This window comes from Etheostoma spectabile, unplaced genomic scaffold, assembly GCF_008692095.1.
Source record: "Etheostoma spectabile isolate EspeVRDwgs_2016 unplaced genomic scaffold, UIUC_Espe_1.0 scaffold270, whole genome shotgun sequence".
NCBI classification, from domain to species: domain Eukaryota; kingdom Metazoa; phylum Chordata; class Actinopteri; order Perciformes; family Percidae; genus Etheostoma; species Etheostoma spectabile.
Genome location: NW_022605574.1, coordinates 751,881 through 763,028, shown reverse-complemented (window position 1 = coordinate 763,028; position 11,148 = coordinate 751,881). Strand labels below are relative to the sequence as shown.

General features: G+C 42.8%; 1 long non-coding RNA gene and 1 pseudogene across 1 annotated transcript; both read right to left on the bottom strand.

The window, feature by feature from the left end:
• Positions 1–5,983: 5,983 nt before the first annotated feature.
• On the bottom strand, positions 5,984–6,317 carry LOC116685797 (uncharacterized). Its single transcript, XR_004331045.1, has 3 exons — positions 6,293–6,317; positions 6,105–6,214; positions 5,984–6,030 (listed from the first exon to the last, which is right to left on the bottom strand). It is a non-coding gene; the product is annotated as an uncharacterized LOC116685797 (long non-coding RNA).
• Positions 6,318–6,362: 45 nt separating this feature from the next.
• LOC116685761 (uncharacterized) lies at positions 6,363–9,035 on the bottom strand (annotated as a pseudogene).
• Between the last annotated feature and the right edge of the window lie 2,113 nt (positions 9,036–11,148).

Genomic DNA, 11,148 nt, shown 5'->3' with positions numbered 1-11,148 from the left:
TGCGGTGTGATATTCGATTTCCAAGGCACCTTGGAGTGTTTCATGGACCGCTGTAGCGGTCCCTTGAACGTCACCCCGTTAAAGTTTCTTTTATCGCTCTTTACAACACTTTGTTACCCCATTTCTGCCTTTGTTCCCATCATAATTACTACTACGCCCACTAGAGGCCATCACATTTTGCATCGTATGGCCGCCAACCAAGCTGGTGCATGACACTTCCTTGTTTTTAAAATGGATTCATCACATAGATTCACAGTCCAGATTCTATTCTTTTACATTTTAAATGGAAAAGTTTTAAGTTTACAAACCTGGTCTAAACACACTGACAGTCTAAAGCCATCAAGCTAAATCTACAAGGAATTAATGCCCGCACACCCCAGACAATAGGCTTAGGTCATTCTTTTGCATGCAAAAGGCTTTGAGAAATCTGAACACCGGTGATTATCTGGTTATAAGTAGGGTGAGATCAGGAAAGGTCCAAGTCGACTGAATTTCTAAAAAGACTTTCACTTACTGACGGGAAACTTGTGCCGTTTCCAAAAGAAGATATCAGATTAAAAAAAGTCTTCCAACCACTTATTGTTCATTCACAGCATGATTTCACACATGATAATAGAAATCACCTGCTTGGAGAGGCAAAGAGCTCTTCACAGCGCATAACCTTCCATCATTTGGTTTTTGTTTTTCCATAAAAAAACTTCCCCAGTTCCTTACAGAAAAATCAGTCCACAGTGTTATAGGCAACCAGGTCCACGGACTTTCTATTTGCCTACAGGTCTCTGTTTTTAAGTATTTTACGATCTGTTCACCCATTGGCAATAAATGTGCCAGTGGTATATCGAGATATATTAGCAATGATAGTTCATATGCCACACTTCAGTCACTGGTAACTCCCAATTTCTACGTTCTTTTTAAACACAGTTTTGTCAGATTTACAAAAATAAACTTCAAAGTATTTCCATAGAAATGGCTTCACAACTTCTATTGGAATAAAATACTGCCACGCATTTTGGTCATTTGGCTAACAAGGGATTAAATTCTCCCCTGTTTTACTACTACTTACTACTACGCCTGATTATGGTAACGCTCTGTTTGTAGGTGTTAGCCAGGCTTCCCTCTCTTGACTACAGCTGGTTCAAAATGCTGGCCACTTCCCTCGTCCTCTTAAGGGGACTCGTTAGCGAGATCACACACCCCGCTGCCTTGCCTTGCCTCTTTCTTCACTGGCTCCCAGTTAATTTTAGGATTGATTTTAAGATTGTGTTGTTTGTTTTTAAAAGCCCTTCATGGACTAGCTCCAGTCTACAGTCTCTTCTTGTTGTCCCTAAAAAACACGACTCAAGAGTAAGGGGATCGGGGTTTCTCAGTTGCAGCCCCGAGACTGTGGAAAATTGCCCTCTTCATGTCAAGACGGCCCTCAGCACGCTCGCGTTTTTTAAATCACGATTAAAACAAATTTTATTTCCCTGGCTTTTAATCCAGCATAGAACTGTATGATGTATTGTCTGGTGTTGTATTCTGTCTATTTATCTTTTCATGTCATGTACAAGCACTTTGTCAACCTGGTTGTTTTTAAATGTGCTTTAGAAATAAAGTTTGATTGATTGATTTGATTGACTTCTAATAGTTTATGACAGTATATCAATAGGCTGATTCTTCTCTGCTTCTCTTCATATCTTCAGACATCTAACAACCCTATAGAACTGGCCCCAGGTTTGTGCCTTGCACCAGCTCTTAGTTATGCTGTTATAGTTTTAGACTGGCTGGGGGACTTCCTTCCCTTGACCCACTGAGCTCCTCTCTCCTCTCCCTTTCCATCTGTGTGCATCCATGTCCCAGAAAGCTTGTTACTAACCTAGCTCGTGGGGAGTTATTCCCGGAGCCTTATGTTTTTAGTCGCCCAGCAGTTTTCCTTGGATTAAGGTGGCACCTAAATCATGGTTGCAGTTGCGCCGTGGTCCTGCTATGTTCTCTGGTATGTCCTCTGCTACACCCTGCACCTCTACAGTGCCCTGCTATGTCTGCTACACACACCCTGCTACGCCACAGTGCCCTGCTATGTCCTGCACAACACTCCTGCTACGCTCTACAGTGCCCTGCTATGCCTACTACACACTACCCCTGCTACGCTCTACAGTGCCCTGCTATGTCCGCTACACCCTGTGAGCCCGCTTGCCCTGCTACACCATGAAGTAACTACAACTACTAACTCAGTCTTGTTCAATCACCTTATTGTGACTGGTGTTGCCACTGTTCATCACCCCCCACCAACCGGTGCCGTCGGACCCCGCCTACCAAGATCCGCGCGTCTGTCTGACATTTCTCCCTAAAAGGAAGTTTTCCTCACCACTGTCACACTAAATGCTTGCTCTTGTGGAATTACTGAATTGTCGGGTCTTTGTAAATTATAGAGTGTGGTCTAGACCTACGCTACACGTAAGTGTCCGAGATAACTCTTGTTAGGTTTCGAACCGCAAAGCGTAGAACCCTTCTCTGTTAGTCTGTTTAGTTATTACAGTCTGAGCGCCGAAAACAGCGAAAATTAAAGGAATTTTTATTATTCTTTTATCTGGCAAATTAATTGCCTTTTTGAATGGCGTAACATTTCAATTTTTAAAAAATTAGCCCCTGCAGGATGTTTATCATAAACTTACGAAACTTTGTACACATAAGTAACATATCAAGACGTACATAAAACACCATTGGAGCCATACCCTAAACTCAACAGGAAGTCCGACATTTGAATTGAAAGTTCAAAATTAGTGCGATTTTGGCCATTTCCATGTGTTGCACTTCAACAAACTCCTCCTAGAGATTTCATCCAATCAACTTCTAACTTGGTCTGTGTCATCTTAAGACGTTAAAGATGCAAAAACGTTTTGTCAAATGTTGTGGGTGTGGCGGCCATTTTAACTGTTAAACTAGAAAGTGACTGTAACTATGTTGACATTGTAATATCTGCTTGAAATTTCCCACAGAGTCCATTCCTGAGGACTCTAACGGCCAAAAATGACTTTTGTCTATAGCGCATATTGGCAACAGGAAATCAGCCTTATATGACCAACATCATAAAACTTATGTGTGATCTACAGGTGATAGAGACCCGCCCCTTATATTTTAACCACGCCTATTTCATACCTTTGAACCATTTAAGGTAGTCTTGTGTGATGTGTCATGAACTCAGCAGTGTCTTTAACTTGCAAGGAGCAGTGTGCGCCAGTAACCTTGACGCTCGCCGATAAGCGAGACCCTTCCACGTGCTTGCAGCTTTATGTCTTAATCTGTTACTCACAGCTAAGGCTTGCAATTGTTTGATTTTAATATTTGAGCTCTGCATTTGACAGTTGAATTCTATTGGATTGCTTTAAAGTGTGTTGCATCATGGACACTAGTCATTAACAATGCCTCTTCAATGGCCCTTCTGCCCCATGTGTTACCAAAGGCTCCATGTTCAGTGTATACATGCTGCCACTGAGACAAAACCCAGTACCATTGTTTAATCAAAAATGCCCTTAAAAAAGGTGAGGTAGACAGCCACCATAAGGTATCTCTGGTCGGTCAGCAAATAGTGCTCAATGTCCCAAAAGCTTCTCAAGCTAGAATTAAAATAACCACAACGTCAATCCCTATTGTTAAACATGTCTTTACTCCAGGCTACACATGTGGCCTGACAAGTACACAGTCCAGCATGTCATATTTTTGACAGTGACCATTGACAAATTCAATCGTCATCAGCTGCTTTGATTTCTCAGCTTTTAATTATTCAGCTTTAACCAAACATCAAGCTGTCACTACACAAATTAAGCTGTCATCTAACATACCTAGACTAGATCATATCAGCCTCTAAGGGTTCAGTTTAAGAACCTGTAAAACAATTTGTCATAAAGACAACTCACAGTAACATTCGTAAGTTTACTAGTAGGCATATTTTCCACTGTAGTTCCTTGAAAGACATTTTAGACCACACTTTAAGGTTTATCGCCCTTTCCTTGCAGCTCCTTTAAGCTGCGGAGCACAGCCTCAGATTTTAACAGCGACTCAAAAGTTGATGCAAGTATACATGTCTGTTTTATTTTACTTTGCATTGTGGTCAGGAAATGGCCTTTGTTATGTGCAGCACTAACTTTACACAAAACTCTGTTTACATGGATTGTTAGTCTAAAACCCTTAGGCTGGGTCCAACCTGCAGCTCAAGGACCCTGCGCTCTCAAGTTTGTAACATATTGAATAATTTCAGTCAACCAATCAAGAGAAGATACAAATTTATTGAAGTTTACATTTAAACTCATGTCCAAATCATGGAGTCACTTAAGCGTTGATGACCCTCTGGCTCCTGTTGAAAAAGTTTGACAGAATGACACAGACCAATGAACATTTCAGGTAACCAAATTTCAGATAAGCAAACTTACCTCTTGCATCATTTGGAATCCCAGATGCGGTCATTGAGACATCGTTTAAAAAGTTGGACGCTGTCGTTGAGACATCATTAAAAAGTCGATAATTTCTTTGAGACATAGTTTAAAAAGCGGATACTTGCTGTGAGACAGGGGTTTGAAAGCTGGATACTCTCTTTGAGACATCGTTTGGAGGCCAGATACTTTGATGTACTGAGGAGAAGGCTGGAAAGCAGGTTGCATTGAAAACATTCTGGTGCATCTGGTAGTGGCCACTGGCGTTTGAAGCACTGTATGGGGCTTAATGGTTACTTCCTTTGAGACCATCGATTGGATAGCTGGAGGCTTGGACTCAGAAGGCTGGAAAGCAGGTTGCATTTCAAAACATCTGCGGTGGCATCTGGTAGTGGCCACTGGTGTTGGAAGCACTGTAGCGGGCTTAATTATTTTCTTTGAGACAGTGCCTGGAACACTAAAGGCGTGCTTGATGCAGTGCCTGGAACACTAGTGATGCTAGCAACGGTGCCTAAAATGCTAGAGCTGTTGCTTCGTCATGGACCTAACGCTAGAGACAGTGCTCGAGATGCTAGCGTCAGTGCTGAACGCTAGCAGCTGTGCTCAAGCCTGTGCCTGAATGCTGGAGATGATTTAGTGATTGATACAGTGCCGGAACACTAGCAACTGTGCCTGGAACGCTAGCAGCAGTGCTCAGATGCTAGTACATTGCCTTGAATGCTAGACTTTTGCTAGCAATGGTGGTTGATACAGGGCCCGGAACACTGGAGACAGTGCCTGGAATGCTAGCGCGGTGCCTGGAACGCTAGAGCTTTTACTAAGCGTACCTGGAATGCTAGCGTGCTCAAGACTGTGCCTGGAACGTAGCGATGTACCTGGAATGCTAGCATTGCTCAAGACTGTGCCTGAAACGCTAGCGATGGTACCTGGAATGCTAGCGGTGCTCAAGATTGAGTAACTGTGCTTGAATGCTAGACATTTTGCTAGCAATGGGGTGTGATACAGGGCCCGAACACTGGAACAGTGCTGGGAATGCTAGCGACTGTGCCTGGAATGCTAGTGGTGCTCAAGACTGTGCCTGGAATGCAGAGATGTGCTTGAGATGCTAGCAACGGGGCCCTGAACAGTGCCTGGCATGCTAGAGCCGTTGCTGGAACTCTAGCAGCTGTTGCTAAGCCTGGAACGCAGTGGTGCTAGAGATTGGGCCTTTAACACATAGTGATGGGTGCCTGGAACACTAGCAACTGTGCTCAAGCCTTTGCCTGGAACGCTAGAGATGGTGCTGGAGATGCTAGCAATGGGGCCTGGAACGAGTGCCTGCCGCTAAAGATGTTGCTCAAGCCTGGAATACTAGTGGGTGGTCTCAATACATTGCCTGGGACGCTAGCAACAGTGCCTGGAATGCTAGAGGGGTGCTAGAGATGCTAGCGACAGTGCCTGGAATACCAACGTGCTTGGAACGCTAGACTGTTGCTAGTGATGGTGCCTGGAATGCTAGAGGTGGTGATGAGACATTGTTTGGAAAGCTGGCTACAATATACCGAGCAGGTTCGCTGAAACATTTGTTTGAGTGGATGAAGTTTGAGGCACTGTAGTGGGCTGATGGTGGGACCCAGTAGACCTAAGAGAGACCAGACAGATGTTGGCATGTGATATATATTAAGGTGCGTTTTAGTTCACAGGTAAACCACCAACCTTCAGTGGAGTGTGCAGAATGCACAATACGGCCAACACCAGCCGTGTCAGACTGAAACCTGTATACTGAGAGTAGTCCAGCCAGAGCATATGTACACTGGATTGTCACCCTGCAAGACAAGAACATAGGGTTGTTTGCATTAAGTTGAGGAGTGTCATTAGCCAAAATAGTTGGGTTGAAACTCTACCTGTCAAAATCATTGCTGGAGACAGTTGGTGGCATTCAACTCCTTGCTGAAGAAAATTCGTTTTTGTAAGTCACAGACTCCTTGCAAGCTGGAGAAACCAAGCACAACATTTGGGTGCTTTATATCACCATATAATAAATTGTGAATGAGTTTAGTTACATTAGTAAGCAGCAGTACTTGACTGTGGATCCCAGCCATTGATTGAAAAGAGAAGAGAGCCCTGGTGCCGTCCATCTCTTGGTCTACAGTTTTTGTCCAACAGGTTGATTCTAGCAGAACTCCTTCACTCGTGATGGCCAGAGACAAGTCAGCCACCAAGTTATCCTGCCATCAGCTGAACACACTGCAGAGAACAGATTTTTACGACTTGTGTCAACCATATGGGGATCTTAGTTTAATAAAATCTCCTTACCAATGAGTTCATTAGCAGAGAACGGGCAAGTCTTGACAGTTGAAATTTGGCCCTCCGTTTCCCCATTCCGCACGAGGAGCTCAAAAGTGCCAACGAAGTCCTTTAAAGTATGTTCTACAAACACATGCAGCGTATTGACTGATGTCCATGTATAAACGTCCCATTAACACAAGTGTTGATGCTCTAGTGTCATCTCACCTTGTACTTGTAGCCATGAGTGAAGAGTGGCACCTCGAGCAGCAGTCTCTGGCTATTGTTGCTCAGGATGTAGCCGTACTTTGCTGCCAGCTCTGATGTCAGCAGCTCTGAGCCTATATGATCTCCCACGGAGAGAATAGGCCGGTGGTCCAGTTTGAAGCTGATGCCAGAACCAGACAGACCATCAAAGGCCATGAACTGTGAAGACAACACAAGGAGTTACTCTGCTTCATACCTACAAGGATGACCAGGTCTAAAATTAAGTGACTTACAGGCATTGGTTACCGCCATCACGAGTGCTAGATGGTAAAAAGGCTCATTTTCAGGCAGAACAGTCAGGGTGTGTTTGATGTCAAGCCTGTACTGAACTGTTGCATCTTTGATTAACTAAAGGACACAAAATGTTGATTCAAGCAGGGTGAAGTTTCCATTGAAACCAGCAATACACCAGACAAATGCAAAGACCCTTTACCTGCTGGACAACAGGGTCATCAAAGCACCTTCAGAACGTAGCCATGAGTGTTGTTGGGAATAAACACTTCTGTGATGTTGTGGCTGCTGGCATTTGTGAAGGGAACTGTAAAGTCTTGGCCATTCAAAGTAACCTGAACACCAAACTCAAGTCTCCTTCCGGGAACTCCCGAGGTAGACCGTGAATGAGCGCGCCCTCAGGAACTGTTCCTGAAACGAAAGCCATTCGAGTCTGGTTTTTCAACTTGGCAAGTGCCTTGTGATGGCTTAATGAAGCTTTGTAAACTAGTCTTTATTTTCTGAGCCTACTGATGGCATCTGTTCAATTGGTTGAGAATATACTGAATTGCAGTGCCTTAGCATTTCTCTTAAGGGCACATCTAGTGATCTCGGATCTTAAGGACACTGGTTCATGAAGCTTCATCCATCCTACAAGTGCCTGGTTAGACTTACTGTTTTCATGGAAAATATGGCATGGCAGCAGGGGAGTGGCCAGTGTCCTGTGAATGCGAAGTCTGGTGTCACCATGACCCTCATCCACTGAATTTGCTCCAGTGAGATGAAAGATGAAGAACTCGTATAGGTTCCCAGACACATGCTCTGGAAACAAAACAAGGTCTCAGGAAATTTAAATATGCAACTGATCAAAAGTCACATTTTAAAAAGATGTTTCATGAAAAACAATCCCTGCCTCCTGACCTTCCTGTATCCTCCTTCAGCCTTATAGGGGATGCTGATCTCAACTGTGGAGTTGTGCTGCTTCACAATGTAGCCTCCTTCTCTGCAAACTGGCTGCTCCACAAGTGCCCCATTGATGCCAATGTTGACCTGCATGGTTTAGACCAGACACCCATGGATGCAGCACCTCAGAAGTCTCCCATGATTAGCTACTGTTGTCATATGATCCTTTATCTGAGAAAGATTACACCAGTATTAGTTTTATTTGCTGTATATCAAGGGAAAAAAGCCACAGCATAGAGATGGTAATACTGACCCATTGAGCAAGCAGCCACCAGGTCAACCACAGCCTAACACCCAGCCTAGTCGGGACAATAGTGTTGCATGGACCACCTCTACTGGAACACCATTCCCTGGGGGGCAATGAATGATAATTCCTTGTACTTGCTTTACTGTACAAAACATTCTGAATTTCAAAAGACCGACTAGATGCACTAAACTCTGCATCACTGTTTTACCCAGTGGTGTATGATTCAGGTTGTCCATACGGAGTACGAAATACAAGCCTTCCATCTGTCAGTCAAATGTATATCCACTCATCTTAGCCGGTTTGAGGCTAATGGGCAACACCCCCCTGCGCCGTCTGAAACATCACCTGCCAATCTGAAGCGGCTGAGGAATAGGCCTGAATAAAACAGTTTAACCGCCATTTAATTGTATATACTAAATTGATGGACGTTTTCCCACTGCAAAAGACAAAATTTCCCATAAGACATTTCAAACATACCCTTTTGAAAAGGGCATTCCAGCATATCCTTTGTCTCAGTTGGACAGGCCATGTCACTACTCACAGACACCTACAAGAACCAGGATTAGTTGTCAAATTGAAGTTGCACATTTTACCTAATATGCAACCAAGCTTACTTCCATGTAGTTGACCTCACAGGTGACCTCTCTGGGAGACCAGGGAAGAGGGGAGAACATATTTTGTGTAAAGCGAAGTGCTTCCCTTCCTTTGTGTGTCACAATCAGGTTGAAGTTGATGTGAATACTTCATCCTCCTGAAATACCCAGTCAAAAAAAAAAAAAAAGACTTATGAAAAAATGGGTCCTGGAAAACAGGCTACACATTATACATAAACCAAACTGTTTCGTACGGACCTTGTTGTCAGTGTTGCAGCTGAAGTAAGAGGCTCTGAGCTCCAGATGTTCCAATGCAGGGACAACACTGACACTGTAGCCACACTTTGCTGCATACTCCTTAGTGATGGGGTACACACCCGTCTCATCTGAAAGACAAATCCCAGTTTTGTCTGCTCAAAGTTTTCACTGTTCAGTGAAATACTTCAGTTTAATTGTCAGATTTACTAAAAGTAAAATAAACCTACCAGGTCAGTCCTTACAAAATAAGGTTAAATATCTATTGTACCTCAGTGGGTGTGATCCCACATGGTTTCTGACCCCTAGCTTGTAATGCTGTGCAGGACTTACCAACCGCCTCAAAGGAAGGTTCATTCCCAGAGTAGGAGAGATCAACAGCTATCATGAAGTAACGATCACGACACTCCATATGAACTCCTGCATGAACAAATTGGTTCAAACGGATATATGCACTAAGGACTAACAGGCATGTGTTTAAGCAGACATTTTAGTTCTTACCATTGGGAATATACATTTTGCAGTTGTCCACACAGACAGAGCAAGGTAACACTGTTGAGACAATTAATTTATTCAAAACAAATTGAAACCATAAGGTGCACTAATGGCAACCAACAGCTTGTAATTGCCGTGATCCTGCAACTTACCTGAGGTAGCACCCAAAAGCCATAGCCACTGATGTTGGCAGTTGTCTAAAGCAGCCTAGCTGCTAGCAACTACACTGCTAACCAACACCAGCTAAATGAACCACTTCTTGTATATCCTGGCCTAACTGGCACGACGTGGTGCTGTCTGCTACACACCAGCTTTTATAAGTCTACCTGAGAGTCAAAGGCCACTCTAATCAACTGATTGAAGAAACCTGAATGCTAATGAGCTACACATGTGGATGTAACACCTGAGGGCCTCTGATTGGTCGGTGAATAGCCTGACTTTTTAAAAACTGGTGTGTAGCAGACAGCAGTTTGGCCAGAATGTACTGAATGTACTGAATGTAATGAAGTTCCTGGTTTTAATTTTACTCTTTAAATAAAAGGTATGCAAATGTACTAATAAGCACATCAGAATTTTTTTTCTAAATTTAAAGAAAATAATACTTGAAAATAAATATCAGTTGTAGGCATTTTAAACAACCCTTACTGTTTGTCCAATCAATACGAAGCTTGCAGGATGTGTTTTATAACGATGATGGACAGCATGTGTGAAATTACTTTGACGTCGCTGTTAAGAAAATATGTTTGAACCCGCGAATCGCCGCCTGCGTCTATATTCATGATTTGATACTACAAATAAAAATGAATTGAAAAATATTCATACCAAAATTGGCTACATATCACAGTTTATTGGGGAAAAACCCAAGTTGTTCTATGTAACAGACATTCAGCATCCTCATAGAGCCTGATTCTTTTTGACTGTGAGATCGGCCGTCGAATCAGGATCCTCAGATTGAATCATTGAACAAGTGAATTCATGAATAATATATACTGTATATAACAGACTATTTGTGTCACCTGTACAAGATATACATATAAATATATCCAAGACACATGCATTGAGCATGTCATGGAACTGCTGAATCAGTAATGACACCTGTTTTGGACCAATTCAGGCCCTGAGTAGAACTACACTACCCACTTTGGGTAGAGCATAAGTATTGCAGCTGGTGGGCTCACACATACCTGGTGTGGAAATAAAAAATAATAAAAAAAGAAACAAAAACAAAAAAAAATCACACTGATCATAAAAAACTTAAAAGTTAAAAAAAAGAAAGTTACATTATTGAGTATGAAAACTCTTGTTCAGTACATTTTACTTCATAATTGCAATCGCATGTGTTGTATTCATTGTTGCAAAACTTGTTCTGTATATAGTTTGGTTGTTACCATGACAACATCATTGATCTGAAGCTCAATGCTGATGCTGTCATGTAAATAGTTTT